At 40.3% G+C, this 27,805-nt stretch overlaps 1 long non-coding RNA gene across 1 annotated transcript in view; it reads right to left on the bottom strand.

The window, feature by feature from the left end:
* LOC144583235 (uncharacterized) overlaps positions 1-26,317 on the bottom strand; it is a 58,168-nt gene extending 31,851 nt beyond the window's left edge. Inside the window, exon 1 of the long non-coding RNA XR_013536929.1 lies at positions 76-26,317. This is a non-coding gene — a long non-coding RNA (uncharacterized LOC144583235). The remainder of the gene's footprint in view (positions 1-75) is intronic.
* Between the last annotated feature and the right edge of the window lie 1,488 nt (positions 26,318-27,805).

Genomic DNA, 27,805 nt, shown 5'->3' with positions numbered 1-27,805 from the left:
CTAGCAAATAGCTCCTCTTTGTGGAATAAGATCTTGCCAGTCCATTAAAACCACATAGACTAAAAAAAAACTTACCTCCTGTTTTTAATCCACTGAGCCTTTGATTTCTTGTTTAATGCTTAATGATCAGAGTAATTCATCTTTTCCAGACAAAGCCAGTTTGTTGAAGAAACTGTGGTGATGTAGTTGAATGGCTGTTCCAGTGAACCACAGAGCACTGCTTAAAGCAGAGCACAGCAGAGCATGCCTGATCCTCTCTTTCTTTGTAGAATCCCTTAGTTGCTGTCTTTCCCCCCCCCCTACAAGGCAATGTAGATATACTTAGGGAGATTATTTGGTTAAAACTGGAAGAGCGAGTCAAGGAATGAAGTTTGGGGGTTTCAGTAAGTCCCTTCCCCACACAACGCACACACTGAGGCATGTTCATTTCAAACCAACAAACAAAAAAAATCAGATCATCATATGTGCCTTGACCCTTACTATCATGTCCCTGAGTGGACTCAATGGGCCTATCATCATTTTTGTCATTCATTCCTTCAGCTCTGAAGGATTATAACATCAGCCAGCACACCTGATGAATAAACATGAATGAACGATGTTAATATTAATGTTAAAATTAAGTAAGCTTAAAGTAGATTCAGTGGAATCCAACACATTTAACTCAAATCACTATACTATGTGCTTTAAACGTCACTACATGCTTTCTTAATGATATAAAGGCTTTAAAGGGAAAGGGAAAGAAAGGTCATCATATTAAAATGCTGTCATCCTGAAATCTGTGCATTTTCCAGGATGGCTCCATATTTGAAAGTCATCAACTGCCTATGGATTAAGCATTTTAAAAGTCCATTTTAACTATTCTAGTTTGGAAATTGCAGTAGTCTGTTCAGTTATTATAGTCCTGAAATGTAGCAATCTATTCTGCTGACAATGAAATATTGTTCTTGTCTAAAAGCACGAATATATCATAGATAATCAAATTAAATTAATAAGATTTAGTTGCAGCCAAGTGGTGGCCTTTTTAAAGTCATGAGATTGTTAGCCTGCTCCCCAGGAATTCCTCAAACTGTGCTCCTGTTTTGTTGATGAGATTTTCCTCTTTGGCAGGATATTGCCTTGGCAACCTGATAGTCTATGATGAACAGTAGCTTTCTGCATAGCTCCCTACTGTGTATTATTCCTTATGAAAGAAATTGTAGGGCTGCTGTGTCTGCTATGCCTATTCTGTTTATTTATTCTACCTGTAGTAGGGGAGCTGAGGCCTCCTGCAAGGGTGGTCATTCACTGCTGGAATAACCTGGTTTTGAAAATAATAGGTTAACTGATACAGATGTAGATACAGATGTGTGGGTATCATAAACCATGAATTCTGACTTTGCTTTATTGTTACACATAACATCTGAAATGGCAAATTTCATCTGGAAATCAGACCTTTCCAACTTTCTGTCTATTCGTATTCATGATAGACAGTTACACCACCAGTCAATCTTCTCATAATCTTTGCACATATTTAGATCTTTTCTGCTATTTACTGATGCCTACTCCCAGATACAAGAATAGTTTCTTTTGTTGTAAGAGCTGATCTAATGAAGATATTATCTTTTTGGTTGACTCTGAAAAGTAGTACTGTATCCCATGAGTGCTAGGTAGGCACTCCACAACTGCATTTTGGGATGCCACAGAGTGCACTTTAATGTCTATCGGAAGCTGTTGGGGGCAGTCACTAGGAGATATGGATTTGGTGTATCAGCATACTGATTATATAATGTTTCTTTTTTAACAGCCGAATTGGGTGTAGTCATATAAGAACCATGTCAATATTTATATGCCAATAAATTGAAACAGAAACCTGATCAGATGGAAGACCTTTGGATGAGTGGTTCCTATGCTGGGAAATGAATGAATGACCTGTTCTCTATTGTAAAACACTCTGAAGAAACAGGTAATATAATTTGGGGTTATTCTTCAATCCATCATTGTTGAGCTGCAGTGACTCATTTATTGGTAACCTTAAGGCTAGATTACTGCATAGTGTTTTTGAGGGGCTGCCCTTGATTTGGAAACTGTAGCTATGGCTAGACTAGTTACTGGAGCAGTGTCCTGTGAACAGGATACCTGGCTGCCAATATACTACCAAACCAAGGATAAGGTGTTGTCTTTGGTTTATGAGTCTTAAAACAACTTGAGATCTGTGTACCTAGGAGAGGATCTTCTCTCATATTCTCTTGAACTAGTTAATTAAAAGAGAGATACAGTGAAATCTCATTTATTGAAATTATTGGGAAACTGAATGAAATACATGTGTCAAAGGTCATATTCCCACAATATTATGTTCATAGGAACCCACAGTAAATCCAGATAACCAGCCCACATACTAAGGTATGAATATATAAGAAATTTGTTATAGTTCTACTGAAGCAAATATATTTGCTTCAGTAGAACTATAACAAATTTTTTAACCTCCTAAGAAAAGTTTGGAAACTGAGCCCTAGAAGCTCAAAACCCAGAAAGTGGACACCTTGTTCTAGCCTAAATGAAGATTTTCTTTTTTCTGAGAGAAACAAAAGAGTGAAAGGAAAGCCAGAACACATTTCAGTCCAACTGATGTGATATCAAAGTTACATTTTGGTAACAAGTATTAAAATTCTGCAATTAAAGTGAGGTGAACCAAAAATATTTCAATAAATATCAAACCAGACTCAAATAGGCATTTGAGTGTATAATATGTTGTATATGCCTAAGTGAATATTTCTGTAGCCAGCATAAAATTAAATAACTGAATTATTTAATTTTTAAAAGGGTATTTGCAGATATGTTAAAACACTTTAATTAAATGTGTAGAATAGGGAATATATTCCCTTGCATATGTTATTTTTGTAATGCCAGCATACCTTATCACTAGTTAAGTTGACTAGGGCTAATGGGAATTGCTTACCCACAATATATGGAGGGACACTTTTTGCACACCTCTGTCTTAATGGAAAATTTTCTTATAAAGGCAGAGTTTGGAGTCTTAACCTGGTTTGCTTCAATAATGGAGTATTTCTTGGACCCTCACAAGTGGCTAGGAAGTGGTTTCCACCTTGAGCATATATCAATGAACTTGACAGTGTTGTCTTCTTGTTTCATGTTTTTTAAACCTCCATTCTTATATTTCTTTAGGGATGATATTACAACTATATTAAAATAAATGCTGTCTTATGACAGACATAAACAAAGCCATTTATGTTTTCTTGAAGAGATCTTTAGCTGCCTCAGTGGCTTTCTTTCCTTGCAGCTTTCAAGCATGGTCATTGTATGGAGCCGCTTTAATTGGAGAATTATATAATCCAAAATGGTGGTTTCATTGTGTAGAGTCCAATTATGCTGGTAAAAAGCCCATGAAAACATATCCAGATACTGAAAGAGCTATTCTATTTCTGAGATGCAAGGATGTTGGAAATAAATCATGATGTGTTAACTAGACTATTTTATTGTCAACATCACCATTAGACCCTCATGTCTCCAGTAGGATTGGCAAATTAGTGACTGTGTAAACTGGAAAAAAGGATGCAATCTAAGGCCAATTTGGCATTTCCAGCACATAACACCTCACACAACATCAATTATAGCACTCCTGGCTCTGATTTTTTTTTTAAAAGGCATTCAGTCAGAGCTGTCAGTGTTCAGCCATTCCAGCTTGATATGCATTATTTTATAAAGAATAATGCTGGAACACGAAGTGAACATGATGGACAATCAAATACCTCATTACTTTTCTTTCTTTTAGTCTGGTGCAAAAACTTCTAGCTCTGTAATTATTTACATATTACAAGCTGAAGTCTGCTAACTCTTGGTTTGCATGTTAGGGAGTCCCCTCTCTCTTACAGTTGCTGGATCAGGACACAGATAGGGTTTTTCATGCCAAAATCCTTTGTTATCCTTTTGGGCCTTAAGCAGCAGTCCTGCACTTACTTATATAGGAGTAAATACCATCAAACTCAATGGTATTAACTTTTAAGTAGGTATGTGTAAGACTGTACTGTACAAAGGTAGCTTAGTAACCTATGTATAATTAAACCCCATACTCACAATCCAAGAAGCATGAGGATTTAAAAATGGAATCAACCAAAGGAAGTTGGCTGTTACAACTATGTATATTATCTTCACATAGAGTGGATTAACATACATTCAAATTGTACAGAATTTCTATATATGTATGATATGTGACTGTGACAGAGAAAACAGAACATGGAAGACTATGTCATGGCAGCAACTAGAGGGCAGGTGACAATGTAATGTTATGTGTGATGTTAGGTCACCTATTGGAGAAGTAAATCACATTGGTGTCCATGAACTTACTCCCAGATAAGTGGCTTTCAAGTTGTAGCCTGAATCTTGAGTGGTTCTTAGCAAGATATAAATGTTCAGCCTTTTAGGAATAGAGGCTGTGCTGCTATTAAATTCAACATACTTTGGAGAAGAAAGTTACCTAGGAAATCTAGCATAATCACATTTAGGGGGTAGCCACATTGGCCACATAAGACAAATCCAAAAATCCATGTTGTGGTCACAGGCCAACTAAAATACTCTAATATGATATCTTCTCAGGAGGGGATGGGCTTGTTGTTAAGGCCATGCAATCTGCATGCTGTTTTACAGTGGAATGGGAAAAAACTTGCAGATATTCAAATAGGGCTTATTGCTTCACCCTAAATGGCCGCTATGTTTTCTGAGAAGAGGACAGGCCACAGACTTTGACTGTTTTTTAAAATACAGTCCTCTTCCTGAAACCAACAACATTTTGGGTCCAATGTGAAGTTTGCATTTACGTATCTTTGTTAGAAAAGAGCAGAGAGTCTTTGCCCCCTTATCCAGAAATAAAGATGCGAGACAGAATTATGGATTAAACACGGGCCACACTTTATTTAAAACAATCAGTGTTGCCAATCCTTTGGCAAAGGGGGTCCTGCTGTAGTGCGGACTCATGTTTGAACACATGGGTCTAACAAACAAACAACTGGGCCAGTCCCTGGCCCAAATTTTCACAGCCATGAAGACCACGATAAACTCACCTGGCCAAAACTGGACCACCCCCTGGACCTTAATCCACCCTCTGCCTGTTTACTGTTGGTCTGGGTGTGTCCCCAGTGCATCTTTCCCCCCGAAGCACTGTAATTGCACGATCTACAGTGCTGGGATTTCAGATGAGCTATAATTACTTGATATTGCTATGGGACTCACCAAAATACCCGTTTAGTCTGCACTACTTGCCACTGCATAGGGACTAGCTAAGTTAAGTCCCATGCCCACCATCAAGCTCTCCAAGCTCCAGCAGCAGACCCCCCTTGATGTTTTCCAGGAAGACATCCAAACCTTGTTCGGATGGATGTACACTATCGTTCCAGAAAAAACAGGCCTGTTCATGTGGATCCTCTGGTGACCAATCACTGATCCAAGGCTGCTGCAATCAGCTCAGCAGACTACTCTGCTAACACTACTTCACACAGCATTAGTGAGCCAAAAATGCCTCACATCCCTCCATACCAGCTGAGAGATGGTTGTTGGTCATACAGTGTTCATAGCATGATACGGTGCCTTCATCGATTGGAAAACTCAGGCCTATCCATGGATCCTCTGGTGACCAATCACCGATCCGGGCCACTGCAGATAGCTCTGCAGACTTCCCAGCTAACACTCCTTCATGCAGTGTTAGCGGGCCCAAAAATGGCTCACATCCCATCATGCCAGCTGAGGGATGATCATCGGCCATATACTGCTCATTGCAGGTTACCGTGCCATCACTGATTGGAAAACTCAGGCCTATCCGTGGATCCTCTGGTGACGAAGCACCAATCCAGGCCACTGCAGACAGCTCTGCAGACCACCCTACTAACACTCTTTCATGCAGTGCTCACAAGCCAAAAATTGCCTCACATCCCTCCATGCCGGCTGAGGGATGATCATTGACCATATAATGTCCATGGCAGGGTACTTAACCCTCAACCATGTGATGTCATGAATCGCATCAAGGATCAGGCCTTTCCGCAGCTTCTGGTCTGGTTGTTACCGCCCAAGTGTATTATCCAACACATCTGGGGGATGTTGAGCAAATGCAGCCGTACGGCAAGCTTGGCCTTGCAGCATCCTGCGTGTCCTTTCCATTCGATAAGGGCTCTAGCACCAAGTCCGAGACTGCTCCCCATGGGGATGTGGCAGCATAGTGAGCTGCCCAGAAAACATAGCTGCAGCAAATGATCATGGTGTGTTTCCTTCTCATCATCATTATGGTTTCTGCAAGATAAAACAAACTGAGCCCCCATCTAGACATCAGGGGAGCCTTGGATCGGCAGATGGAAATCTGCACCATCCCATTGACTACCCTAACATCCTGCCATTACATAACTACTCTGATTTTATCTTCCTTTCCAGTGGCAGCACTTCGCTAATCCCAAGGGCGTCAAAAGTTAATAATGACACTACCCTGAATAAAGCGACTGTATAGTCATTCCAACAGAGAGCCTATCACTGCTTACCAATTCTTTCTAATGGTCCCGGTGCCAATAACCTACCCTGTATAGATCCTGGCACCATACCCTTCCTGTTTAGATACCCCATGGCTGTTGAAGATGCTCCACTGGGGCAGGCCACACTGGTTCTAAATCAACTACATTCCTAAACTCCAGAAATTTATACTCACTGCCGAGTACCCTGTTCGAGTTCCTGGTGCCAGGCCAGGCCTATTGTCCTTTCGCATCATCACGCCAATTTTTCAAATCTCTGGGAGAAGAATCTCCATGTTGACTCCTGGATCTAACTTCCTTGACCACTCGATCTGATGACGTGGTAATGCATCAGCTAAGCTATTATCTACACCTGGTAAGTGTGCAGCCTGCACCAGTGTCATAACCCACTTTGCATTCATGTGTAGTTATTAATTACACAAACCACCGCCAGATTGTCCCCCAAAATGTACAACAGAGTTTGCCCATTCCTCTGCCCAAAGACATAATGCACCAACTATTGGGAAGAATTCGGAATTGTCAAGTCTCTGGTGATTCCTGTGTGGTGCCAATTCCACTGGCCATTTGCCTGCGCACTGTAAATGCCGAACCTCAAGGAGCCTGCAGCGTCCGACTGGACCTGAGATTCGGCCTTAATTGTCTTGTCTCCTCTCCAAAAGGAAATGTCAGTGCACTCAGCTAAGAACTAACCCCAAACCTTCAAATCTTCTCTCATACCATATGCAACTCTAGTTATGTAAAATGGGCGATGGAGCCCTTTCACCTTGCAAAGCCACGCAGAAAGGCACACCCCGGTGCCCCAACCTTACAATCAAAATGTAAATGTCCTACCATCTCCTGAAGCTCCCTCAGGGATACTTTCCTCCATTGCAACATCGAGGCTACTCTGAACTTAAGGTCGGTCAACATGACGTCTAGCAGCCTAGACACTTGCTGTACCATGTCCACTTCCATGCCCAAGAGCATCAGGGACGTGGTTGGTGCCTCTGATTGTCCTTAACCAGAGGTACACCTAACTCTTCTGCTGTTGAACAAAATGTATCTAGTATAACTTTACACCTTCCCGTATTCCTTTCACCATAAAGGATAAACATCCCAATAATGGGCCGCAGCTACATCCCACTCTGCATCTAAGTCTCCCCTCAGGAAGTTCCTCAGGGACAGTGTCATTAACAGACTCACCCACGGGATAGGACAGGTGATGTATTGATCTAAAATTACCTTGTACCTCCTTTGTTAGCACTTCCAATGGTGAGACCCACACTCTCCTTCCTGTGCTACTTTGGCTGTCTTTTCTCGACTGCAACCTTCATGCTGTGTGCAGATATAAGGTTTTGGGCAAAACATGCCTTACGCTCCCCAAACGCCGGCATCCTAGAGCCTTTCTTAAAAACTCTTTAGTGATTAGCTTGCCCCACTCCTACTCAGGGATTCTGATACAGGGCAGTCGTTCTAGCAAGGTGTCCGCTATCAGTCCTGTCACTTATATAGAGCCTGGCTGGGTCACTGTGACAAGGTTCAATCATAACTTTTGGCAGTGCCTCTTCTTACAGATGAAACGACAAATTAAGAGTTTCATTAAAAACATTTTTATTAACATAACTATTGAGTCCTTCTTTATTTAACATAACAGTTTCTTTCAAAGATAACTGAGGGAGAGAACAGTCCCACAACAACATTAAAAGCTTTTCAACTTTATCTTCTTTTAACAATATGTTTTATGTTTTCTCGTGTTTCTCGTGTTCCGTCGGTTCCCTCTGCTGCATACGGCACAAATAGTCCCACAGCATAGGTGCCGGGACCATTTCCCTCTGGAGATTTCTTATCCAGAGCTGGAATTCTCGGATGATAGACGAATTTCACTGGCCCCAAACTCTTGGGATAAATTAATACTGTCCCTTCTTCTGGCTGCAGGTTCTATATACTGTAATGGGTTTTGCTCTTATTCCGTATGACTTCTCAACACCAACATCTCTATCCTCTCCTTGTATTTTCCCCTATATCTTTCTCTTTCCCATCTTCCTCATAAACTGTAACTCTCTCCATTTCTGTGGATTTGCTATCAACTTCTGTGGTAAAAAAAAATAAATGTCTACCTTCAGCCTTTTGGGTTTCCCTTCCTCCTTGTCCATTATCACTAACCCCTCTAATGTCCTCTTGTCTTGTGCCTCTCCCCGGCTATTATTAACAACTGTGTATTACTTATTTACACAGTGATTTTAACTAAACTAATTCTCTGTAATATCTTGTAATTAAATTTATTTATTCAATTAAATTATTAATGTATTCATTCCCTCAATTAATTTTAATTAATCAGTTCCTTGTTCAATTACAAACTTATGTAATTAAACCTAACTGAAGATCAAATTACAGCCTAGTAATTATTAATTGCAGTATTAAAGTAAAACTATTTAATCCCTCCATTTGCTATATACGTAATTAATTGTTGTTTATTATTTACTTATTATTGATTATTATTAGTTTGTTTTAAAATATGTCCAACCAATTTGGAAAGGCTTCACGAAACAAGGCTAATTTAAAATGTTTTTTTAAAACAATGTGGGCCTACTATATCTGCAAGGCCAAGTACTGTACTGGTCTCACTGCCAAACTAGTCCTGCAAGGGCTAGCACACAAAACCAGCCATTAAAGAACCGAACAGGGTGGTGGTGGAGATTTAAAATGACTGTGTCAACAAGTGTTTTGCCAGGAATATTGGGTTCTGAGCTTCATGAATTCTGAGCTTCCACACAGAGCCTGTGCAACTCCAGTGGCAGGTCTGTGCGGCAAGGTCTGCCCCTGTTCATAGGTAAAGAGGAAACAGCTATGATATCTCTTTCTAGCAAGCATGTTAAGGCAATTTCTTTCACATAAGAGAAATCTGGGTAGCAAAATGAGGCTCTACAGCATTTTTGCCTGCTTCAGCTCTTGCAGGCTCCTGGAATTTGAACTGAATGCCTTTGTAGTTGTGCATGGCTACCTTGTGTTCTTATTGAATCACTAAAGTCCAACTCTTACCTTGGCATAGACCATTTAGTGCACAGGGGTAAATTACCCCAAATGGGGTAAAAGTGAAAATCCTGGGGGGTAAGGAGCAGAATGCTACCCCCCTCCCTCCCACCCCCACCAGGATGGCTATTTGTTCTTCTTGGAGTGGAAGGAATATATGAAAGGATTTTCTGTTCCTATACGTTAGCAGTGAAAAAGAGCACCCCTCAAATTAACTTTGTAATTCATGACATTAAAATAATACAAGAATAAGTTAGAGTATTGAACACCTTGCCAACATTTCTCCACTTCCACAGGGAATCAGCAGTTCTACCAACACTTTAAAAACAAATCAAAAAGTGCCCCCCTCTCTCTTTCAGGTCTGTCGTTTAGCTTAGCACATATATTAAGGAACTGACTTTCTCCTCCAAATTGGATAGATTTGCCCTTCAGTGATTCAATGAAGCTTGGTACACCAGCCACCTTCTCTCTGTTCTCCCTCAGAGGCCTGAGCTATTTGCCACATTGCACTCCTGAAAGTTGGTTTGCCCTGGAGGCTTGGTCTACTGCCATTTTTTCCCTATGGTGGTAGACAACAATGTAGGGCCAGTCTTGGAAATCTGAGGAAGAGGTACACTCTTTGAATTTGGCACTGTGAGATAAAGGCCCAGTTGCCCTGCCCTGGTTATAGCCCTGGCTCTAACTTGCTCTTACTGTAGTTCTGTTTCTGAGTTGCTTCTCAGTCTTGTCTCTTAGTTTTTCCTTTATTTATTTCAGTTCTGTTGCCCTACTCTGCCTTATACAAGGTGTACCCTATAGCTCCTGTTGCTTGCATAAATCTGCATATGGATAATTCATAAAATTTTGTCTCTCAATTTACTGTGTCATTTGTCCCTAAGTTACTTTAGAAGTGTAGAAAACAAAGTAAAAAAGGTTACATATACAAACTGGAAAAAAATAGGGTCTCCCAATTTTTCATACAGAAATAACCTAAACTGTGTACATTCTTGTATTGGGACTTTGGTTCAAAAAGGAATATTCTCTCACACACATTTAGTTATTGTGTGTGAAGATATCCTTGCCCTTATTGGATCCTTCTGGTTGTTCTGCCAAATGTGGAGAGATAGAGAATGTGGAGAGATAGAGAATGGCTTGTGTCACTAATGTGCAAGGCTACTGTTGGTGCTCTGGCCTGTGAGCTATTAGACAAAGGCACATGTGTGCTAGATTAGATATGGGAACTCTCCAAGCCTCCTGTAGCCAATTAGAGTGCAGAGTGGTCCAAAGGCATCTAATCCCCACCTCAGGCACCAGGAAATGATATCTGCTTAGAAAGCCTCAGTTCAGGAAGTGTCTGCATGTGTATTATACTGTATTCCAGTCTGAGTAGAGTCAGTCTGTTAGAGTCACTCAGCTGGTACTACCAAGTAGAATGAAGGTCAGTTGTTAGATGATGAAACTCTGCAATCAGTAGGACTAAACTGGATTGCATCTGGGCCAAAATTCTCAGCTCTATGTCATGTTGAGAAGCTTTGGGGTAAGCTGATTAGCTCAAAAATAGCATGGGATGTAGATAACACTTCCTCATATTTAGTGATCTTGTATTTGGTCTGCTACTCCTTTGAGTAGCAGACCCTAGTCAGAGAAAACACACATAAAGTATAGCTGCAAATACACAGCAAATGAAATGCAAATTAACTCATATTCTTGCACTGTGAAGTCACACTTGGGCATTCAGTTCTCTCCAATATAACTGGCCACAGAAGCAGAGGAGGAAAAAAGCCTTTTAGTTGCAGTTCCATTTGAAGTGGTTGTAAGTGGCACAGTTCAAAGGAACTGCCTTAAGAAGACTTTCCTTCCTCTTAGTCATTCATTTCCATATCTTAATTTGCTGGTGGGAGCATCCCTGAAGTTGTTAAAAATAACAGGACAGACCACCAGAGGGAAGCTGTTTTAAAATAGAGAAGTGAATGGGGAAGGAGAAACTTTGCAGAGAGAGGTGAATGCTGGCACTGCTTATGTGTGCATAATGTTTGTACATTCACACTCAAGCTCTTTGTCCTCCCTTGAGAGGTGAGAAGTGAGGGGAAAGGTGCTTTGTCAAAGCACTGCTTTGTGTGTGTATGAAGATGTTTGCTCTTTCTGTAGAAAAATGTTTCAGAAATGTAGTAGTTGGACAGCAAACCCTAAGGGAAAGAGAAAGAGAGAGAGAGAGAGAGAGAGAGAGAGAGAGAGAGACATTTTACAAGAACGTACAGTGGGGTCTTGACTTGAGAACTTAATCTGTACTGGAAGGCGGTTCTCAAGTCAAAAAGTCTGTAAGTCAAGTCTCCATTGACCTACAGTGCATTGAAAACCGATTAATCCCATAACAGGCCGTTTTTGTTCCATTTTGGTTTTTTTCTGGTTTGTCAAATCTCAGTCTGCAAGTCAAACCTAAATTTTGCAGCCAGAGAAGTCTGTAACTCAAAAAGTCTGTAAGTCAAGCCGTCTGTAAGTCAAGGGTCCACTGTATCGGCTAGCTATATGGGGAAAACTATTTGAATCATTTTGGCTATAAAAATGTAGAAGTGCTCCAACAGCAGAGAGAAAAAAGCCACTTTTGGAGCAAAAAGGACTTCAATTCACTCTTTATGTCATGCTGTCAACAAAAAATACTTCAAAGTCACCTGTTTTCTATGTGGAGAAAATCCCACAATACAATCCCACCATGTAATCACATTCTGTGCCACTAATGGCACCACTGCCCTGCTAGTCAGTCTGGCATCTCTGTGCTTCAGCTAAGACAGGACTAAAATTTCCAACATATAGTTGAAATGAACCATGATATTTCTGGTACCAAATACACAGCATAATTGCAGTAAAGAGGAAAAAGCAAAGAAGAAAAAGTCATTACTGTTATCTATTTTTATTGGAGACACTGAAGCCCCACTGCACAAAAATGTAATCACCACTTTTTTTGGTCCACAGTGTGCTCAGGTATAAGACCCTAGGTGGTCTTCGTATGAATTCTTGGCTAAACAACAATCTGGTATACAGCTTTATTGGAAAGGTTAAGCCACAAATTACCAGTTATTAAAATATTTAAAAACGTAACCTCACCCATTGTTAGAAGTTTCACATTCCTGTGTTCATGAGCATAGACCTTGTATCTATTGGTTTCCCAACATGCCATGCATATCTTCAGAAGATAGTCCCTTAGTATGATTAAGTGAAAAGAAATGTATCTATACAAAGATCAGTTTTATTTTTGTTTTTTGGTCATTTATCCCAGTGGTTCTTAACTTTGGGTTAATCCAGTGTTTTTGAACTGCAACTCCCAGAAACCCCAGCCAGCACAGCTGGTGGTGAAGGCTTCTGGGAGTTGCAGTCCAAAAACGCCTGAGTAACCCAAGTAAACCACTGATTTATCCCATCAGTTTTTACAGTCTTTGCATATGAACACTAAGGCTGCTGGTTACTGTCTGAGTATTAATCCTGTCATGTATTACCTATTTTCTTTTTTTTCTTTAGAGATAAATAAAGATTCTTCTTAAAATTTAATCAGTGGGTGTAAAATGACTTGTAATAGGGATGTAAGATACAACACAGAACATTGGGTTTGAAGTTGGGGCAAGTATGGTTTGGAAAAAAAGTATTCGATAGTGTACTATAATTTAAAAAAAAAAGAAAACATGGAAAAATAATTATGCCTGTTTCTTAGTAAACAATTTAATGCACCATTAAAAATGAACATAATTCCCTCAAAGTTACATATGTTTTGACTTGGTTTTGGTTTCAATGTTTCAAATTTTGAATAAAATTATGGAGTAAGGTTTGAAAGGGGGCATAAGATGTTTATGTTTATCAAAAGGGAGTATGGGTCAAGAAGTTGAGAACTACTGATATACAATATATACTACTGAACAGAATTGAGAAGACACCCAAAATTCACAAGGTTGCAGACAGGGTGGTCATAATAAAAAGAGAACAGGAGATCTGTATTTTTAACTATTGTGTACAAGAAGGGATTTCAGCAGGTGCAACTTTTCAGATCTCTCATGACTGACCACTCTATCAACAGTTGATGGTAAACTGAATTAATAATAATAATTGTGTGCCATTAAGGAAATTCTAATTTACAGTGAATCTTTTCAGGTTTTTCTAGGTAAAGATTACTCAGAGGTGATTTACCATTCCCTTTTTCTGGGGGCATCCTGGGATTATACAGCTCTTCTGGGATGCAGAGTGAACTTCCAACCTCTCGCTCTGTAGCCAGATATCTAACTTACTGAGCTATCCACTGAGATTAAACTGAGCCTCATGAAGACTGAAATCTATATCAGGGCTACGTTTCTGCTCCCAGAAAATCTCAGGATGCTGATTCTATTTGTTCTTGATAGACAATTTCTGGTTTTTGTATGTGTGTGTGTGCAACTTTGTGTTTACCAAAGGAGGTTTAAAAGAAAAAAAAAGTATAAAGGCTAATTATATCCTAAGGTAGGAATTCAGAGAATCTTCATATCTGTCCTTTCAGCAAGGGAAAACTGAAACTCTCCAGGTTATAAGAGAAGAATGAACTTCGAGAAAAACAAATCTATATACATATTTTTTCCAAAAGAATGATAATTAGCATAGTTGCTTGAAACTTTACCGAAGCTTCTCACATGTCTGTTTATTTGAGATTCTCCAAACTTATGTGGTTATAGTGGAACAAAGACAATCCCATTTTAAAAAAAAGTTTAATCTGGCTATGAATTATGTTGGTCATCCGGAAGGAATGGTGGGAAAACTCTTTGAAAAGAAAAACATTAAGGAGGCTTGAGGGGTTAGCCAAAGTTTCGGAGTTAGGGCTTTTACTTCCAAATCATTTCCATGCAAAAAAACCAAACATTACTGACCTTTATTTGCCCAGAATAAATGTGTATTTCAGAACAAGAGAGGACACAATTCTGCCTTTTCCTATATTCTAGATGGGTACAATGGGTTATATCCAGATTTAGCTTTATGCATCTGGGCTGGTGGAAGGGGATTCTTCACCCTTTCCCCCTGTGTAAGTCCCTCAGGTTCCTGTGGTTTGGGAGACTATATTAGTAGGTAAGAACCATGGAAAGGTGGCTGAAGCACCTTCCATGAGATCAACTTGGCTCGCTGAAAGTATATCCATCCGGTTTAGGTGGATCCTGCCCTCCTCCTGTAATTTGGCTTCCCATTTAATGACATTTCACAATGTTCTGGCATTTGGAGGAGGGTGTGCTGAAAATAAAGTGATCATGAAAATGTGTTTCCACAGGTCCAGTTACATGCACCTAAATCTGGCAGGACTGGATGAATCCCAAGCCGGAATTAAGATTGCCAGAAGAAATATCAACAACCTCAGATATGCAGATGATACGACTCTGATAGCAGAAAGTGAGGAGGAATTAAAAAAACATCATAATGAGGGTGAAAGAGGAGAGTGGAAAAAATAGTCTGAAGCTCAACATCAAAAAAACTAAGATCACGGCCACTGGTCCCATCACCTCCTGACAAATAGAAGGGGAAGATATGGAGGCAGTGACAAATTTTACCTTCTTGGGCTTCATGATCACTGCAGATGGTGACAGCAGCCACGAAATTAAAAGACACCTGCTTCTTGGGAGGAAAGTGATGACAAACCTAGACAGCATCTTAAAAAGCACAGACATCACCTTGCCAACAAAGGTCCTCATAGTTTTTCCATTAGCGATGTATGGAAGTGAGAGCTGGACCATAAAGAAAGCTGACCACTGAAGAATTGATGCTTTTGAATTGTGGTGCTGGAGGAGACTCTTGAGAGTCCCCTGGACTGCAAGGAGAACAAACCTATCCATTCTGAAGGAAATCAACCCTGATTGCTCACTGGAAGGACAGATCCTGAAGCTGAGGCTCCAATACTTTGGCTATCACATGAGAAGAGAAGACTCCCTGGGAAAGACCCTGATGTTGGGAAAGTGTGAAGGCAAGAGGAGAAGGGGATGACAGAGGATGAGCGACCAACATGAATTTGAGCAAACTCTGGGAGGCAGTGGAAGATAGGAGAGCCTGGTGTGCTCTGGTCCATGTGGTCATGAAGAGTCGGACACGACAACGACTAAACAACAAAATCTGGTTTCAAACAGATAAGCACATACAGCAACATGCCATCATATGTAGGAGTGTATCTTGCAAAAGTTCCTTGTTTTGGATGAGAATTCAATATTTCTTAGTGTGGCCACTAGCTATATTGCCCGAGGGAGTCAGGAAATTATAGTGCCAAAAAGCAAATCTTCCAAGCTTTGTGTATGAGTAGGGTTCTCACTGTTTTAGGAACATGCATAGGCTGGCACAGATACTGTTGTTGCCTCTTCCCTACACAGCTATTATACTTAATTACAATGTCTGCAAAGTTCTGAGGTTACCAGAATTTCTCAAGGAACTAAACATCAAGTATTCTGGTACTTGAGGAATAAAATATTTATGTTATCTTAAAATTAAAAGTTATACAGAATGAACACGGGCTTTGTTGTTGTTGTCCTATAGTATTTGAAACAGAACAGTTCTACTAATAAAACAAATGCCATTCCATCAATGCTGTACAAATATCTGAATTTTGTGCTACTCTCAGGTATCAACCCCAGGGATGGTGTGTAACTTTAAAAAACTTTCTTCTAGACAATTCTCTCAAAAATGTAGATTTTTAAGGTGGGAATATATATAGCAGAATATATACGCAGAAACATACATACATACATACATACATACATACATACATACATACATACATACATACATACATACATATTTTTAGGGTGGGAATATATAGGGTCATATAGTACAAACCCATGACTCATGCAAGAAACTATATCTATTAGATCCCTGTCAGATGGCCAGATCTCTGCTTAAATATTTCCAGCTGTTACCTGTTTCATCAAGATCTTCCTAATGTTTAGTGAAAACCTCCTTTTTCTGTAATCTGAATCTACTGAAGCTGCAGAACATATACCGTATTTTTCCATGTATAAGATGACCCGCTGTATAAGACAATCCCCACTTTTCTAACCACAAATTAGAAAATTTGATCACTGCTTTCCCCTTCCATTACCTAAGCCCTGTGAAAGCAGGATCAAAGGGCTGCAGAAGTGGAGGGGGAAGGCAGTGATAAAAGGGATGCTGAATCTGGGCAAGACGGAGGTCCTTCAGGTGGGTGACCCAGACATCAGTGGTCTGGGAAACTCCCTTTCATTTTGGGGGCGATTATTTACCACCAAGAGTGAGGTTTGCAGTTTGGGTGTACATCTGGACCCGGCACTCACCATGGAGACCCAGGTGTTGTCAGTGGTCCATTCCACACATTTCCACCTTTTGGCTGTGTCCCTATCTTGATGTGGGGGTACTCACCACTTTGGTCCATGTTCTCGTAGTTTCAAGATTAATGTACTCTATGTGGGGCTGCCTTTGAGACTGACGTGAAAGCTACAGATGGTACAAAATGCAGTGGTCAGACTTCTTACAAGGGTGAAAAGGTATCAACATATTTCCCCCACGCTGGCCACCTTGCATTGGCTGCCCATTCATTTCCTTGTTGATTTCAAAGTTCTTACGATTACGTATAAAGTCCTAAATGGTTTAGGACCTCGATATCTGGCAGAGCACCTTCTCCCACCCAGTTCTGCCAGAGTCACTTGTTCCAGCCAGGCCGGGCGGCTGACGGGCCTAACGCCGAGGGAGGTCCGGAAGGAAAGAACGAGGAGCCGGGCCTTCTCAGCAGTAGTCTTCAGAAGCAAACTCAAGATCTGGCTATTTGGGCAGGCTTTCCTTCCTACTGTATCTTAAATTCACACCTTACGATCTTGGACTTATAGTGCATGTTTATTGGTTTAACTGTTTTTAAATTTGTAATGCTGCCCAGAGTAGGCCTTTGGTCTAGATGGGAGGGGTAGAAATCCAATAAAATAAAATAAAATAAATAGATGCAGGATTGCAGCCCTTCCATCTTGCAGCCCTTTCATTGCTGCTTTCCCTGCGGGGCTTAGGAAGTGGATGGCGAAACCAGTGATGAAAGGACTGCAGGATCAAACGGCTGCAATCCTGCAACACTTTGATCCCTTTCCCCCTTACTTCTGTGTATAAGACAACCCCAAATTTTTAGTCTAAAGATTTTAGATAAAAGTATCACCTTATACACAGAAAAATACAGTACTTGCATCATCTTTCATATAACAGCCCTTGAGAAATATGGAAACATGTAAATCTCTCATTGTTCTCTCCTTTAGTCCAAACATACCCAGCTCCCTCAGTTGTTCCTCAGAAGACATATGTGGCGTGACCCTCACAGGTCCCCAAATTATTTCACTAGCCTGAGGTCCACGACACGTTCTCCTTTTATGCTGCCTCCAGTTGATCTCCATCAACAATGTTTAATTAGAAAGATTGAGGTCCATGCTGAGTGTAAGGTTGAACAAAACAGGTTTATTGGTTACAGTTCACATAAACAGGTTCTTCAAAGACTTTAAAGTATTCAGTAGTTTTGTAATTACTTGTTTCACTCTTAACTCTCTATACGTTCCACACTCTTAACTGCTTCCCTTAACTCCTCACTCTACCACTCTCTCTAACTCCCATAGACTAACTTTTTACTTCAGACTCTCATCTCTGACTGTCCCTGACAAACTGACTAAACTCTCCTTCTCTGCCTCATCCCTCCCTTCTAGTTCCTCTGGCTCCGCCTCCCAAAAGCTCCCATTGGTGCATGCATATAACCTCCTACATGAGCCAAAGCTCATGTGATCAACACAATGTAGTCTTGGTCACCCTCTTCTGGAGACTTTCTCACCTGTCAGGGTCCTTCAAGTGGGCACAGTACTCCAGATGAAATCTGAATGATGCTATTACAACTCTGTTCATGTAGCCTAGTCTTTTGAGACTTGCATTTCTGGTGTTGATTTTGTTTATCATTTTTATTTTCATATTTGTTTGATTCTTTTTAACATTTGTATACTTACTGTTTTTCGCTTTTAAATATTATCTTGTAATGATGTAAGCTGCCTCAGTTCCATTTTAAGGAGAAAAGAGGGGTAATTTCGCCCCAATCAATCGATCGATCAGTCAGTCAATCAATCAATCAACTCTTTTTTGCCACTACATTTACACTGCTGCCTGCAATTATCACATTGTTGTTTTAATTCTATTTAGTAAGTTCACAAGTACATGATGATAGACAGATATAATGGTTTCCCCTCATGAAGGGAAGCATTCAGTTTAAGGAATGAGATTTCTCCTCTCCCCTTTCTCTCTGCAGACCACACATTGCCTGAAGTTCTGCTCTTGTGGACTGGGAGACTTTGGGGCTATGCTGCAAAGGGTTGTAGACTGAGGAGAGAATGGTGGAAGTCAAGTCTCATGGTTTGGAAGGGTGAATGGCACATAGTTGGAATCTATGCAGTTATGTCTGGTTCCTGATCTGTCTCTCCTACTCCTGTAGCCCATTAGGCAGGGAAAAGGGAACAAAAATGGGTTTAGGATTAGATGCTTTCTGCTTATATGTTTAAGTGATTTTTTAATTCTGTAAATGAAGCAATGGAAATACGTTGGTTTCTATAATTCATAATGAAGGTGCATTGGGTTTGTACTGACCATGTTACTGAGCAGGAGCAGGAAATTGTCAGGGAAAATATTTTACTGTGGACTGGGTTAGTTTTTCAGTGTTTATTTTCTCCCTGCTTTCCCCTCCAGTTTATGGTCAGGACTGCTTTCTTGAGTGATTAGGAGCACTGTGCCCTGCTGGCATTAACCCACAGTACATCTGTTTGATTATTTTCAAACTATGATTTGGATCTTGCAGACTGACTGTGTGTGATTGTTAGATCTTTTGATTTCTTTATATTGTATGATATTTTCAGAAGCGTTGATTTGGGATTAGGCTTCCTTCACCTTATCATAAATACCAATATTTTTGTTTCAGAGAAAAAGAACAGAATGCATAATATTCTCTTTTGTTTATTTGTAATGGCCCAGATAATTCTCTAGAGGTGCCAAAGACTAAACATTGTAACAGATGAAGCAGGGATGCAGGGATATATTTTAAAGCTGCATTTCAGTGATAGTACATTTCCTGTCAAAACTATTTTGTACAGTTGATTAGTTCCATTTGTTGACATAAATTAGCAACTGTCTGCAATCATTTTCAGTGGTTAGGGAAAGACCACTTGATGCCTGTATGTAAACATAAAGACTTCTTTATATTTGGTACAGTCTACCAAGTCAGATCATTCATTCAGACAATCCAGTAGTGTCTATCCCAAATTTTAGTGGACTTTCATTATGATTTCAGGTGAAGACTTCCTTTTTTTTGTTTGTTTGTTTTATGCCCGTATGTATTCCCTTGTGGCCAACATCAACAAAAATAAACCTCAAGATTTGAGTAGGAAATTGTCATAAGGGTTAAGACCCCTCCCTCCCAACCTGATGTTGGTACTGTGCATGGCTATATATCTGTATGGCTATGTATTGCAAAAAGAAATGTTTAAAAAGTTGAAGACCAGCTACACATATCTGAGTGCTAAATCAGAAAGAAGACTCTTTAGATACATACACATATGAGAGGGAAAGCTGAGAGACACAGATAGAAAGAATGACTGGCCCAATTCCTCGTGGAAAGGCTCAACTCCTATGGAAATGCTCATGCATTCATTGCATGCTGAAAGAAATGTGCGCCTCCACCCTGGGGAGAGAATGATGTGGTATGGATCATGTACCTTCCCAGCTGTTTCCTGGCCCCAAAAGGGACAAATCACCTAGAAACATTTTTGAAGGGCACAATTATTCTCTAAAACAAGTTAATGCAATATATTTCCCAAAGGTTATTCGAAAAAGATTCAATACATTAGTTTGCTTATTGAACACATAAGGAACAACTGTGTGCTTGTTGAGCAACAATTTTAATGTTAATGTATTAAATCAAATGTGCTATTTCCAGGCTCTGAGCACCATTGGTATAGCTAGGAATTTTAGATCCTCTTAAGGTTGAAGGAGAGAACATTGTGGATCACCATGATCTCTTCTTCAGCTGTAAACTACACAGCTAACACTTCTCTCCTCCACCATTCCATACTTCACAGTGGCTTCTGTGTTCCTGGCATATTTAGGCATGACAAATAACAATTTATCACCCCGATTAAAAAAAAAATACTGTGAAACCAAATGAATAAATGTAGCTGGTCTTCTGCCCTCTTGTTAAATTTATTTTGCTTCAGAAAGAATAGTGCATTTTAAATGTTCCAGGACAGTGGTTCCCAACATTTTTTCCTCTTGCATACTGCTCGGCAGCCCCTTCCCATAAATTGTACCCTTCATATTAGCAAAAGGTTTGCAATTAATATGGTTGCTGTTATTTAAAATTTGTAATATTGGGATTAAAAAGCAATGGAATAATAAGGTGAACAGACAGTGCATATATATTTATGTTTAAAACTCAAAAGATACAATGAATTCAAGTAATTGCAAGAGGCACCTCCTTACATATATACTGCTACTGCTACAATAGCACTTGAATATTTGTGAAGCAGAGGAGAGTGAAAACTGAGCCTCGGAGGGTCACGCTGATGAGTGTACACTGCAATAGCGTGTTTACAACACATTTTAAAGGGATTTGCCAAAATACCAAAGCAAGGAACAGGGCTTTTCTCGAGGTTTAAAAATAAAGAAAACCCATTCCACCATGCATCATAATTTCACATGTTTTGATTTGTATCTTATGCTGTCTTATGCTGTTTATGTATGTGCCTTATCCCACCATTGTTCACTTTTTTTTTGCACACTCCTAAATATCCTGGTTCATACCACTGTGGGTGCACGTACCCCAGGTTGGGAACCACTGCTCTAGGGCCAGGTACATGCCCATCCGGCCACCCACCTCCTCATTCTTTTGTTGTTGATCTCTCTCTTTTTAAAATAACAAGGTAGGGTGTTGCTTTGAAGAGCATCAACCACAGCCAGCTTTAGCTCAAATGCAGATCTGGGGCTTGTTTACCACTGTCCTAGCACTTGCCACATTCTAGGCTATGGGATTTGGGTCCCAAATCTGCTCTCTTCTGAATTGCTTCAGCTGCTTAAGGATTTAAATAACAATTAGAATGCCTTTGAAAACTTTTGATTGACATGGGTTGAATGGCTACTGCTGTCCTCTGTCCTAACTGCAATTTTGTAAAGTATTTTTTAAAAAAAAGAATCAAATTTTTTATTGTTCTTTTCTGTGTTGTTGTTTTGGATATGTTTTTGTTTCTGCGCAGTGTGTTGTTTCTCAGAAACTGCAGTAGCAAAACATTTTGAAAGAGAATAAACTGAAGAGTAGCATGGATTCTTTGTGTGTGCTTCCAGGTAGTGTCATCAGCTACCAGCAACTCGTGGTGCCTAATTCAGGTTGTGGTATCTCCTTTCTTTGACCACGGACTTTCCCTACCACTAGCCTGATTTTACTGTTAATCTGGAGGAGAGAGAATTTGACTTAAAAATGTAACATGTACAGTTTCCACATGAAAATCTTTGCCTTTTGAATGTCACCACACTTCTCTGTCACACAACCAGGAGGATAAATGTCTGAGCGAGTGTGTGACCCAGCCCTGTGATTGCTTTTGATATGCCCCCTACCTGTTTTTTTATTCCCAGATGGGTTTTAGATTTTGCAAAACACTATAGAACTATACATATTAGCCCATCAATAGAAATGGGAGTTCCTTAAATTTTGAAAATGTCTGATTGTCACAATAGCTTTTCAGTTATCCCATAGTTTGTGGATGAATTTCCTTTCTTCTGTCACTGGTGTTCTAAATGTGCACATGGTTTCATTTGCTAGTATGCTTGATCAGTCATAGAAGTCTGCCTGTATTGCATCTCTGGAATACTAATGAATGTCAGCTTCTAATGATGGATGATATGCAAAGTTTAGCTTGGTCTTTATTTCTGACTGGCTCCAATTATGTATCTCACCACAACCATATGCCACAGACTCCTGTTTAAATTCTACAGATGTGACTTTTCAGGTGCTGTTAAACTCTCCAGTTCAGCAGCATTTCCTTTTGAACATTTTAAATCACTATTTCTCTGCCTGGCCTGTATAATAAAGGGGTAGATTGGCCCACGGGTTTAACATTTTCAGTAACAACCTGGAAACACTAGATGGCACTAGATGGGTAAAAATGGAAGAGGGATGCTTGATTAAGACTTCTGTGTATATGTCTTTAAGCTATTCCAGAGTACAAATAAGCAAATTTAGAAGATTGTTATCTGTCCTTTGGAGCGACTCTTTCTGATTAACTTGACCTTTTCTTTTGAAAACCCAAATCTTTCTAGGGCCAGATGTAATACCTTTACATATTTGCAAAACAGAAAATGAAATAATTTCTCCCTCATATTCTGTTTCTATTATCTGTGTATGACTTTGATGATATAAATAAAATTGGCAAATATATATATGAATATGATGAAATTAACTGTTGTTTCAGTGTTCCATCTGCTGCCAAGATGATCCTGTCCTGAATCAATTCAGACACCTTGGACATTGTGTGAGTAAATCATGGGAATGTTCAATTTTATACACTACGTTTAAATTTATAGTTCTAAAGATAATGATCAAAAACAATTGTTGCCTCATGCTATGTGCTCCAAAAATGTTTCATTTAGAAGCCAAATAAATATGCCATTTTATTATTGTTCCATGAACTGTGGACAGAAAAAACTCCAAAAAGCTAACTTGACAACTCCATTCTCTGTTTTCGAATATACTATTGTTCATACTGACATTTTATGAGATATATAAATTGTCTGTAGAAGACAGGTGTTTGGAAAGTGAAGGGTTATATACTGTATAAGCCTCAACATAGGGAGCATTTAGTGATGGACAATAAGCTAGGAACTAGATTTCTATGGTGATGTAAGAAAACCTCATGTGTAACATTAGTTAAACATTCATGAGGCACATTAAGGGCTAAAAAGTCAGCATTAGCAAAGAAGCTTATTCTTTTCTTGGTGCTTTATGCAGACTAATCTGTAAAGATGGTCTGCTTTCCATTAATTGGTCTTGTTTTGCAATTGTTTGCCTCCCACTAGGATTTCCACTTAGCATGATGCTTTGGGCTAAACAAAAGTTCTATGAGAAACCAAGTAAACAGGGTGGAGTTGTGTTAGCTAGAAAAATGTAAACAGAATAGAAAGCAATGTCCTAAAGTTTAAAAATAAATAATAAAAATCCGGGGGAGCATTTGGTAGAACCAAGAAATAGGTTGTGACTTTGTGCAGTAATTCATGTGCTGTGGAACTTAAACATGAGGAGGCGAACTGTACTATGAGCCTAAAGAAGGCAGCAAGCAAAGAGATTCTTTTCAACGGCTCCCTCAGACAAAATTGAAGGGCAAGACCAGCTGTTAAATAATGTGATCTTACACCAGCATTTGGCAACTTGCATCCTTCCAAATGTTGCTGGATTGCAATGCTCATCAGCTGAGTGGGGCTGATGAAATTGTACTGCAACAACATCTGGAGGACCACAAGGTACCTGACTGCTTTACATGGCTACCTATAAGGTAGAGCTAAAACAAAATGTGGAGTGCCATCATAGTTTGCATTTTAGGTTTCCTGGTGCTAGAAAATGCACAGTCATGTAACCAGCATTCATATGAAGAGAAAAACTTGGCCAATTACACTTGCAAAGTAAGGAATGAAATGACGTTAGCTGGCATTGTTGTGTGAGGAGTTGGGAACTGTTCCCCAAGATTCAACAACTTGTCTTCTACATTTTTCTTCATGAGGTGGATGGATCTCCACTCTGTTTGGCTGAATTCATGATGATGATTAATAGACAAGAAACTGGTTGGGGGAAGAAAATCTGTTACATTTGGCCAAAATGCTCCATGCTGCTTGGTGCTCAAAACATGATTCAGAGAAACTGGTGCTCAGATGAGAACTAACCCTGCTATGAAAATAGAAAGAGTACAACTGGAAGACATCTGGAGCTGAAAATACACTACCTGCAGAAATATCCCATTGGCTGAAATTGTGTTGCTTAATTTAGTAAATCAGAACGAAAGTACGTCCATTGAATCAGTGGGGACTTGGGGAGCCAACTCCTCTTACATGCCTTTGATTCTGTGGGCCTGCTCTAGTTGTGGCTCACCACACTAAGCAGCCCTTGCTTGCTAAGACAGAGAAGTGTTCTGTTGAGGAAGTCTAAAATAAGCAATCAGTTGCTTTGTAGTCCATGTAGAGAAAAGTCGGCAATAAGGATTCCTTGGGAGAAAGCCTTCACTGGAGATATAAATCCTGGCAATGTGTTTGTATGGATTTCCAAATTATTTGGAAGTACATATCTGGTTTTGCCTGGGAAGAGTGAAGTTTTGTACTCATGTCATATGAGGCAGGGTTGGAATGAGAAGAGCAGACAGCACCTTGCGACATAATTCAGAAAAAAAAACAAGGCCAAAGAAAGGTTCAAACAAAGAATCAGAGCTCGAAGCCTTTGAATTGATCTTCACAGGAAGCATTCTTTACCTTTTATTTTGTGAAACAAATATACAGGCACAGTATGAGTCCAGGCCATGTAACAAAAGGAACGTTACCAAAGTCAAATGGTGGAAGGCCTTTGACATCAGGGAACTAAAAGCATATGTTGGCTTATTGCTCCTAGTGGGGGTGTATCATGGACAGCATGAAGCCTTGGAAGACCTGTGGTATCCAGTCTCAGAGCACTACCACCTCAGAGCAATAATGAGCCTGATTTGGCTTTGTACAAGGGACTTTCTGTTCAACAAGGAAACAAAAGTGTTATGCCGTCATTGACAACCTGACTATCACTGATGGATCTAACCACTGCTTGAATTCAGAGATGAATGGCCATGAAACATGTACCCTTTTTTTTGGTGGGGGGTGGAGGGAGATTCTTACTTCCAGAATTTTCCAAGAATTCTTTGTGCAGAATTCTGACAGGCCCAGCCCACAGATATAGATGCCTAGACATCCTCATCTAGACCTGGGCTTAACTCGGAGGCTGTGTGGCCTAGATCTGCCCTTGCTTCCTGTTGTTAATGTGCAAAAAAGGAAGCTGCCACAGTGCTTCCTGGGTAGCACAGTCTTCCTACCTTTTAAGTTCTATAGAGGGTGTTCCCCCAAAGAACTATGACTTTATAGCTAGGTGCTCGCCCAAGTAGGGATGTGGTGGCACTGCAGGTTAAACCACAGAAGCCTCTGTGCTGTAAGGTCTGTAGATCTTCAGCTGTAAGATCGAATCCACATGACGGAGTGAGCTCCCGTTGCTTGTCCCAGCTCCCGCCAACCTAACAGTTCAAAAGCATGCAAATGCGAGTAGATAAATAGGGACCACCTTGGTGGGAAGGTAACAGCGTTCCGTGTCTAAGTCCCACTGGCCATGTGACCACGGAAGATTGTCTTTGGACAAACACTGGCTCTATGGCTTGGAAACGGGGATGAGCACTGCGCCCTAGAGTTGGACACGACTGGACAAAAATTGTCAAGGGGAACCTTTACCTTTACCTGCTCACTCAAGTTAGTGTAATACAGGTGTCTGTAGATGTCTAGGTCTGTGGATTGTAACTCCCAAAATTCTGCCTAGGGAATGCTTGGAAAAATCTGGGAACTGGAGTTCAATAACTGAGTGGCACATGCCTAATGTCCATACCTGCGTATATGCCAAGTAAACCTTCAAAATATGGCATTAAAGTACAGCAGTGCGGTGATAGTAAGACATCATACCCTTCAAACAGAGATATTTACCTGGACAAGCAGCCTGTTACACCACAGGAAGCAATGGCTACAATTAGACATGGGGGTATTCGTTATTCATATTATGTCCATCCCCACAGATGGACATAATGAGGGTCTGGCCCCCTGGGGCTGGACTGTCCACTCCCTGTATGCTGCTGCTGTGGGCCCTGCACTTCCTTCCTGTCGCTCCAGATTGCCCAATCTGTGAGCCACTCCTCAACGTGGCAGAGAGGCTTGTCATCCTGCCTCCTGCCAGGAGTGGCTAATCGACCATGAGCTCGAGTGATGGGAAAGGAGTGTGGAGCCCGCGGCAGCAACAGTGTGAGTGGGCAGTCCAGCCCCAGGAGGCCAGACCCTCATTATGTCCATCTGTGGGGGAAATATCCCCATCTTTAGCTACAATATTTGGCTACAGTTTAATAACTATACTACTTGTTCATTCAATGGGAGGAAATATGGTAGGAGACCATTTTCCACTAGCTTAGAACCGATTTTACAAAAGCCTTGATACAACTTTATTTAGATTTTACATGAAGGCATGTGGTTAGTCTCTAACCTAGATGAGCCACCTCTCATAAAGTGATGTGGCGTGTAGTATACAGATAGAATTGTAGATGTGTTGGTTCCCTATTGCAGGCATAGTGAATATAGATAGGTGAGAATAGGGCTGGTAATATCTAGGATGGAGAATGTGTGGACCCAAAGCCCTCTTCCAAACATTAATATGACTGAAAGAAAAGACTAAAGTGAGTCAAAGCATTCTCCTGCCCTCACTTGCATTTTCAGGTCCAAGGAAAGGTATGCCACTTCTTTTGTCATGCATGAAGTTCATGAAAATATTTACAAATGAGTCTATTGAGTTCAGTGGGATGTGCTGACTGCAGAATTGGCTCACTGGGATTTTTCTCATTGTACCATTGTTACTGGCCCCTACCCAGATTTGTCACTTTTAAAAATAACCTTTTCTTGACTGCATCCATTAACTATATTAGACCAAGCAGTTAAAGAATGAAAAATAAATGATATTCTCTTTATTGCAAAGTAACAACTTCTATGGAAACAGATTTGAACATCAGCTTTTTTTCAGTTATAACCAGCAGCCCAAACACATCCTCCTCCTTTGACAGCACTCTTTCTTCTCTCTTACATTCCAGTTCTCCAGGTCCCTCCTTCTTCAGGCTCGCTCGGGTAGGTTGGCCACTTGCACTCCCCAGCCAATCACGTTGTTTCTCTGTTACCATGCAGATTGGCCTGGGTTCCATCACAACTGTACTCTAAGTCTGTATTAATTCCTCCATTTAAAAAAATTATCAATCTCATTTCTTGCACCAGACTTCTCCCATTAGAACTGAATATACTGTAAAAATTGTTTAAAAACAGATTAAAAGCAATTTTGACTAAAAGTCAAAGGTGAGATGGAACAATACAATTTTGACACCCTGCTAGATGCTCAAACAAGATGGAGCCTTTGAGGAAGTGCCATAGTTCAGTAATTCCCAGAAATCCTGCTCAGTGCAGCAAGTGGTGAAAGCTTCTGGGAGTCTTAGTCCAAGAAGATCTGGGAT

The sequence above is a fragment of the Pogona vitticeps genome, chromosome 5 (assembly GCF_051106095.1).
Source record: "Pogona vitticeps strain Pit_001003342236 chromosome 5, PviZW2.1, whole genome shotgun sequence".
In the NCBI taxonomy this organism is placed as follows: Eukaryota; Metazoa; Chordata; class Lepidosauria; order Squamata; family Agamidae; genus Pogona; species Pogona vitticeps.
Note: the sequence above shows the minus strand (reverse complement) of the source record. Positions and strands in the feature narration are given on the sequence as shown.